The sequence below is a fragment of the Rhinichthys klamathensis genome, unplaced genomic scaffold (genome assembly GCF_029890125.1).
Source record: "Rhinichthys klamathensis goyatoka isolate OS25496 unplaced genomic scaffold, OSU_Roscu_1.1 h1tg000149l_1, whole genome shotgun sequence".
In the NCBI taxonomy this organism is placed as follows: Eukaryota; Metazoa; Chordata; class Actinopteri; order Cypriniformes; family Leuciscidae; genus Rhinichthys; species Rhinichthys klamathensis.
Window position 1 is genome coordinate 694,980 of NW_026606684.1, and position 8,551 is coordinate 703,530.

Genomic DNA, 8,551 nt, shown 5'->3' on the forward strand with positions numbered 1-8,551 from the left:
GAAGCTCTAAAAATGTTGTTATTGACTTTGGGGAAGAAATTCAACTTTTAAATGACAAAATAGATTGTCTTGATTAAAATCTATTAATGTCATGTGACTAGTGTGAAAGGTCAGTTTAATTCCTGCTTGCACATCTAGAAGAAGATGTCTTCCTCAGACTTCTACAAAAAGTAGTATGTAAAACATCTTAATTAACAGATAGAACTATCATATTTTGTACATATATTCTTTAAAGGGTCTACTACTACTACTGATATATTTTGAGAATTATACTCCTGCATATATATTTTGCTCGTAAGACTTGTAAATTTGTTAATGGTCACAATTGTGACCGGTAGTATAAATGTATAACAGTGCTTCAATTGAAAACACAGGTATTGGCTGGTATTGGCAGGTATTGGCAATCCTACACTGAACGTATGCCACGCCTGTGAGGGGGATGGATGATCTCGGCAAAGGAGAAGTGCTCACTAACACAGATTTAGACAGATTTGTGAACAATATTTGAGAGACATAGGCCTTTTGTGTACATAGAAAAGGTCTTAGATCTTTGAGTTCAGCTCATGAAAAATGGGGGCAAAAACAAAAGTGTTGCGTTTATAATTTTGTTCAGTGTAGTCATCAGTATCCCAGAAACTTTCAATGTGTTGGACCTTCAAGACATACCTGTGAGAAACCCGACGGAAAATGTAAAGTTGCGATTTTCTAGGCTGGTATGGCTAGGAACTATACTCTCATTCCTGCGTAATAATCAAGAAACTTCAATGCCGTACCATGAGAGCAGCAGGCGTAATGATATGACGCAGCGCCTGAAAATAGTTCCGTTGTGTTGACGGAAGGTGGCCTATTTTCAGGCGCTGCGTCATATCATTACGCCTGCTGCTCTCATGGTACGGCATTGAAGTTTCTTGATTATTACGCAGGAATGAGAGTATAGTTCCTAGCCATACCAGCCTAGAAAATCGCAACTCTTCATTTTCCGTCGGTCTTAGTGCACGATGTAACTACAGAAGAGTCAAGTTTTAAATAGGAAAAATATCAAAACTCTTTGGTCATTTTTTTTTGAGAAATGCTAATGGTCTTGTCAACTCCAATGATGTATGCTAAGCTATGCTAAAAGTGGTACCGCCAGAACCGGAGATCGGCTGAATGGATTCAAAAACGGTAAAAACTCAACAGTTTAACTCTGGGGGAGTTGTAAAATGAGCCTATTTCCAAAAAAAGTGGAGTATCCCTTTAAGTTATAAGTTAAAAATAAGTTGAATCTTGTATAACATAAAAAAGTTGAAAATTGCTGAACTTATTTTAATGAGTTAAAGCAATGTAAAAGCATGTTGTCATAACTTATTGATCATATTTTTTTTTTTACAGTGTAACTGATCTGAGATGCCAAATGAATCTTTGGTTTTGAGCGAGCTGAAATATGGATCTTGTTCTTGGAGTTTCAAACTATAAGTTCTCACAGGACAGGGCCCATATGTTTGCTGGTTAATCTATTTAAGAAGCATGGTGGGTACACAGCACACCTGCATCCAATACATTCATTTACGATTAAACCGTAGATTATTAGTCCATATTGGGCCTTATACCTCAATTGCTTTGTGAGAAAAAGTGACTTCAAGGCCACCAGAGACAACTTAAAAAAGTTCAAGATACATATTTAGACATGATTACCCTGGTTCTCAGGTGAGGATTATTATTATTCACATTTTAATGTGTTATTATTTACCAGAGCATTATTTTCTTTTAAGAAGATCTTTTTCAACCCAAACCCTTTGAGAAGTCTATTTTGGATTGCATATTGGTTGGTGAGGGTAAAGTGATTTCATGGCCACCTGTCCAAGTTAAAAGAGTTCAAGAAACACATTTGGACATGATTACCCGGCTTCTCGGGTAAGGATTATTTTTAATATTACAGTAGAGCATGCTTCTCCTTTAAGCAGCTATATGTAAGAGATTCTGTTCTTCAACCCAAACCCTCTGAGAAGAAGGCTTTATGATTCATGGTGGAGAAACTGAGATAAGCCCCCATAGGCCTTTCTCCCAGGCCTCAAAGACAAAGACTTAAATCTTCTCCACTTCCCTCAGGCCCACTCGCTCTTCTTTTCAGATTACCCTCCAAGGCTAGTGCGAGCAGTCTTGTCTACGGGATTATATTTTGCTCTTCGAAGCTTTGCCATACCCCACACTTAAAGGCCAGGACAAAGGATTGTGGAGCATACTTCAATCAACACGAGGCTGATTGGTGAGCGCTCCAGGAGAGCGGAGAATGCGCAACCAATATCCATGGACGCACTCACCCTGAAGGGCCAGAGACATGTTCAACACTTGTTAACAAGTGTTCTCTTGTGACGGCCCTGTGGATCATTGAGAGTTGATCTCCAGTATTCCAGTACAGCCGTCTAGAGAGCGATGCGGACTGCAGTGGATTTTCATCATACACAGCCCTCACTTGTTGTACTAGAACAACATGACTTCTGTTCAGTGAAGTGTCTTGATGATTCCAAGTGGAACAGTAGATGTGTTATGGATGATCCAGGATTTCTGCCAAGACTTCATATTTGGAGGAATGCTTGTGAGAAACCAGTCTTTGCTGTGTCTATAATTCATCTAATGTAAACTCAGTGCTTAGTAGGCCATTAAGTGCTGGAGCTCTTTTTTCTTTGAAAGTTAATTACAGTAATCACCACTAGGATGGATAGAATAGCCTACATAGTGTTATTCTGACCTTAAATTCATCCCAACAGAGTATGTATGAACATTGAGTGAAAACAGCAATTGTTGAAAGAAACAATGATAATATTTTATTAATAACCAAACAGATGCTAAATAAACCCTATAAGACTGCGTTCAGGATGAATTTATCTCTGTGGAAAGAAAGATCAACACGATGTGTGAGTGAATTTTATAAAGTGCTGGTAAAGCAAAGAGCAAAGCGAGAATGCAAATGTGCATTGTTGCAGTGACTCAGTCAGAGTGCCAGCTTGCTGCCCAGGGGGAGTGGCTCGCTGGCAGCACCAGCCATCACTATGATTGGATTCACTCACTACAAATGTGCTAATCTTGCCATTTCTCATTTGTCTCCATAGCACTGTAACAGAAACAGTGTCAGATAGAAACATCAGTCCACATAGTCAGACTGGAGTGCTTCAGTCACACTAGAGAGTCAGAATATGACAGCATACCTGTCACAATTTGTTCTTGAGCTCTTTCTGCAGACCCTGCAGGAGATTTGCTAGATTGAGAGGACAGCCAGTGAGCTGGAACAGGCCATATATAAATAAATAATAAAACACACACACACACACACACACACACACACACACACACACACGATTTGGAAAGACATCTGTCTATAAAAAGGTCTAACAGCTGAAAAATGCATATATATATATATATATATATATATATATATATATGTAACGGAGGCCAGCTAGTAGTTGCTGTGCAAGTAAACCTCACTCCTCTGATCTAAAAAAAAGGCTCTCTAGCGACAAATGCTAGGGGCTGCAGTCTTTAGCCTCCTTGTTAGAGCGCCTGACTCTCACGCCGGAGACCCGCTCAGAGCGGGGTGAGAAGGACCCGGGTGGAGGGGTTACATATATATATATATATATATATATATGTAAGCAATAAGGTACGAGAGGCTGTGCTGTATCGTGAATAAGTAACGGCTGGAGGGCGTTGTTAGGCACGACGCGAAGCGGAGTGCCTGCAACCCCTTCAGCCGTTACTTATTCACGATACAGCACTTGCCTCGAGTACCTTATTGCTTTTATAAAACGGTTGCCACACAATAAAAATATTAAAGCCGAAAAATATGTATCTATGCAACTTTCATGAAGTAAAATCACTAAAAGCCTGCCTTCCGCTGGAAAAAATAGTCCCGGAACGTGAACAGCAACAGAAGTTACATATATTATTTCGCCAATAGATGGCGGCAAAGACTGTCTTTATGAGTGAGTGAGTGAGTGAGTCTGTAGAGAAGGCTTTTGAAAGGACTCGAACTTGTGATCACGGAGAAGACAGACGCAACTGACAGATGACTAACGTTATGCACGGAAAACCCCATGACTGTTAAAAGGACAAAATATGCAGCGGACATTCAAACGCATTTTTTTATTATGAATATAGGACTGACCTGAAGGAAAATGCTACGTCTACTGTAAATGCAGGTACACTCGCTTACTCGATCTCTCACAATGCTCTGCTCTAGCTTTAAATGAACAATATCAATGAGATGAAACATCTGTTTAAGTTGCTAAGAGTGGTTGCTAGGGGTGTTGTGTAGTGATACATAGAACCGTTGGGTGAAGCGGTCATAGCCGTGTTTTATCGTGAATAAAGCACAGCTATTGACCAATCAGAATCAAGGATTGGAACTAACCGTTTTATAAATATATATATACACTCACCGGCCACTTTATTAGGTACACCTGTCCAACTGCTCGTTAACACTTAATTTCTAAGCAGCCAATCACATGGCGGCAACTCAGTGCATTTAGGCATGTAGACATGGTCAAGACAATCTCCTGCAGTTCAAACCAAGCATCAGTATGGGGAAGAAAGTTGATTTGAGTGACTTTGAACGTGGCATGATTGTTGGTGCCAGAAGGGCTGGTCTGAGTATTTCAGAAACTGCTAATCTACTGGGATTTTCACGCACAACCATCTCTAGGGTTTACAGAGAATGGTCCGAAAAAGAAAAAACATCCAGTGAGCGGCAGTTCTGTGGGCGGAAATGCCTTGTTGATGCCAGAGGTCAGAGGAGAATGGCCAGACTGGTTCGAGCTGATAGAAGGGCAACAGTGACTGAAATAACCACTCGTTACAACCGAGGTATGCAGCAAAGCATTTGTGAAGCCACAACATGCACAACCTTGAGGCGGATGGGCTACAACAGCAGAAGACTCCACCGGGTACCACTCATCTCCACTACAAATAGGAAAAAGAGGCTACAATTTGCAAGAGCTCACCAAAATTGAACAGTTGAAGACTGGAAAAATGTTGCCTGGTCTGATGAGTCTCGATTTCTGTTGAGACATTCAGATGTTAGAGTCAGAATTTGGCGTAAACAGAATGAGAACATGGAACCATCATGCCTTGTTACCACTGTGCAGGCTGGTGGTGGTGGTGTAATGGTGTGGGGGATGTTTTCCTGGCACACTTTAGGCCCCTTAGTGCCAATTGGGCATCGTTTAAATGCCACGGCCTACCTGAGCATTGTTTCTGACCATGTCCATCCCTTTATGGCCACCAAGTACCCATCCTCTGATGGCTACTTCCACCATGTCACAAAGCTCTAATCATTTCAAATTAGTTTCTTGAACATGACAATGAGTTCACTGTACTAAAATGGCCTCCACAGTCACCAGATCTCAACCCAATAGAGCATCTTTGGGATGTGGTGGAACGGGAGATTCGCATCATGGATGTGCAGCCGACAAATCTGCGGCAACTGTGTGATGCCATCATGTCAATATGGACCAAACTCCCTGAGGAATGCTTCCAGCACCTTGTTGAATCTATGCCACGAAGAATTGAGGCAGTTCTGAAGGCAAAAGGGGGTCCAACCCGTTACTAGCATGGGGTACCTAATAAAGTGGCCGGTGAGTGTATATATATATATATGTGTGTGTATGTATATATACATTCAGCTTTACTTTTGCAGGAATAAATTACATTTTAAAATATATTAAAATAGAAAACCCAGTTATTTTGAATTGCAATTTTCTGTCATGATTCTGCCTTAGTATTCTTGATTTTCCTAGTCGTGAGGCAGGATCCTGACAGAATCATGTTTTATGTACAAGCGCATGGTCTGTTATTTGGACCATGTGCTTGTGTTGTCTCGTCTCGTTACCCCGCCCCCTTGTTATCCTCGTCTTGTGATTATTGTCTAGTCAGTTTCACCTGTCCTCGTCATTAGTGTTCCCTATTTAATCCTCTTGTATCTGCTGTCTTTTGTCGGTTCATTGTGATTGTTACCTGAGTGTTAATCCTTGTCAAACCTTTGTCAGAGTCTGTGAGTATCTTGTCAAGAGTTTTAGTCCTGTTGCGCTTTTGCCTGTAAAGGTTATTTGTGTCCCTATAGTTATCTGTCTCAGTCTAGTTAGTCTCATAGTCCTGTCTTGTTTTGCCCCCTCGTGGGCTTTGTTTTCCCAGTTATTTGTTTAATAAATCGTGTTGCCTTGACTACTGTCTGCTATTGGGTTCATCCTTCCTCATCCTCATAACAGAATGAACCGACCAACAAGGAACCCAGCAGACAGTATGTCCTCTTTTGTTGAGCATAACCCGGATGACCTTGCACAATGGTGGCGGAGGACTATTTCTGATGCAAGTAATGGCAAGCTGCCAATTCCTCCCCAGGGAGACCGGTCCCTGAGGGAGTACGCCCAGGTTGCAAACGAGAGGAGGCTTTTCCTACCTGATATCCTCCTCAACCGCTACCTCATTGCGGGTCTCAACGCTCCTCCACCCCTGGCTGAACGGGAGAAGCTGGTCTGCTGCCCGTTTGGTGAGATGGTGGATTGTTTGTCACGGAGGGAGTCGCGGGGTTCCACCTTGTCGTCACCATCACCCAAGCTGTCAGTGATCCCGGAGGGTCGTGTTATAGGCGTCGCAACGCTTGGGGACCAGGCTGGCTCCCTCACGACTCCCGAGGTTTCATCCACACCCGCAAGTCTCCCTGGAAAACGAGGGAGACGGATTTCCTGGGAGTCTGCTTCGGAGTCTTCAGCGACGGAGTCTTCCCTGCCTGAGACAGCCCTCCCACTTCCAGTCATGGACCCTGCTGCGCTTCTCCTGCCGATCTCCAGTCCAGCTGTGACATCAGCTCCGCGTCCCAGAAGGAAGAGGAGGAAGGGACCCTCTTGTCCTCCGTCTGTCTTCCCATGAGCCCGCTCCAGCAAGCGCTGTCCCGGAGCCCGCCTCAGCAAGCGCTGTCCCGGAGCCCGCCTCAGCAAGCGCTGTCCCAGAGCCCGCCTCAGCAAGCGCTGTCCCAGAGCCCGCTGAGAGAGTTGCGGCCGATCTAGCCTCTAAGGAGGTTCTGCGAGCAGTTTCAGCTCGTCAGGAGATGCCCGTCATCATTGCGGCCAAGACCCTTTCCGATTACTCGTCTCGTCGCTATTCTCGAACCCCCTGTCTGTCCTGCCTTGTCCTCAGCTCCCAATCCTATCCCTGTGAGCGCTGCACCCGAGCCTGCCGCTGTTATTGCTGCACCCTGTCCTGCCCCTTTGCCTGCTATGTCTCACGTCAGGAGCCCCGGTTCCGCATCCTCTGTGTCCTCGTCTGAATCTGTTGCTGCTAATTCCCGGTCTGTTTCCCCGTTCGTCCCTGTCTCCACCAGCCCCCGGACTGTTTCCCCATCTGTCCCTGTTTCCACTAGCCCCCGGATTGTTTCCCCGTTTGTCCCTGTCTCCACTAGTCCCCGGACTGTTTCACCGTTCGTTCCTGTCTCCACTTGTCCCCGGTCTGTTTCCCCTGTCACCATTAAACCCCGGACTGTTTCTCCCAAGACCTCTACTCATGTGTCCCCGTCCAAGCCTGCCCGGAGTTCTCGTCCTCAGCCCTCCTCCCGTGGACCCAAGACCCCCAGTCCTCCCATCCACCCTGGACCTCCCCCCATGAACTCTGTGTTTCCTTTGCCTTGTATGTTGTTTTTGATTTTTCACCCGAACCCCGTTATTGTTTATTCCTGTTTGCCATTGTTAGTGTTTTCCATGTTTTGTTGGTTCGTGTCTTTGTCACAGTCTGTCATGTCCCGTGTTTAATGTCCCCTTGAGGAGCGTCTGGTAGCCGCTCCTTAAGGTGGGGGTTCTGTCATGATTCTGCCTTAGTATTCTTGATTTTCCTAGTCGTGAGGCAGGATCATGACAGAATCATGTTTTATGTACAAGCGCATGGTCTGTTATTTGGACCATGTGCTTGTGTTGTCTCGTCTCGTTACCCCGCCCCCTTGTTATCCTCGTCTTGTGATTATTGTCTAGTCAGTTTCACCTGTCCTTGTCATTAGTGTTCCCTATTTAATCCTCTTGTATCTGCTGTCTTTTGTCGGTTCATTGTGATTGTTACCTGAGTGTTAATCCTTGTCAAACCTTTGTCAGAGTCTGTGAGTATCTTGTCAAGAGTTTTAGTCCTGTTGCGCTTTTGCCTGTAAAGGTTATTTGTGTCCCTATAGTTATCTGTCTCAGTCTAGTTAGTCTCATAGTCCTGTCTTGTTTTGCCCCCTCGTGGGCTTTGTTTTCCCAGTTATTTGTTTGATAAATCGTGTTGCCTTGACTACTGTCTGCTATTGGGTTCATCCTTCCTCATCCTCATAACATTTTCCCCCCCACAATAACCGTTTTTACTTTACTTGAATCAAATAATTAATGCAGCCATGGTAAGCAATTTCTTTCACAAAAAGATTAAAACCTTTGACCAGTAGTGTATCTAATAATACAATTTATTAATAACTATAATTTTTTAACAATATAAAATGAACAATATAAAAAATGACAAAAGTAAAATCAACAAAGATTTTCAGATAGGGCCAGGGGTAAAATTA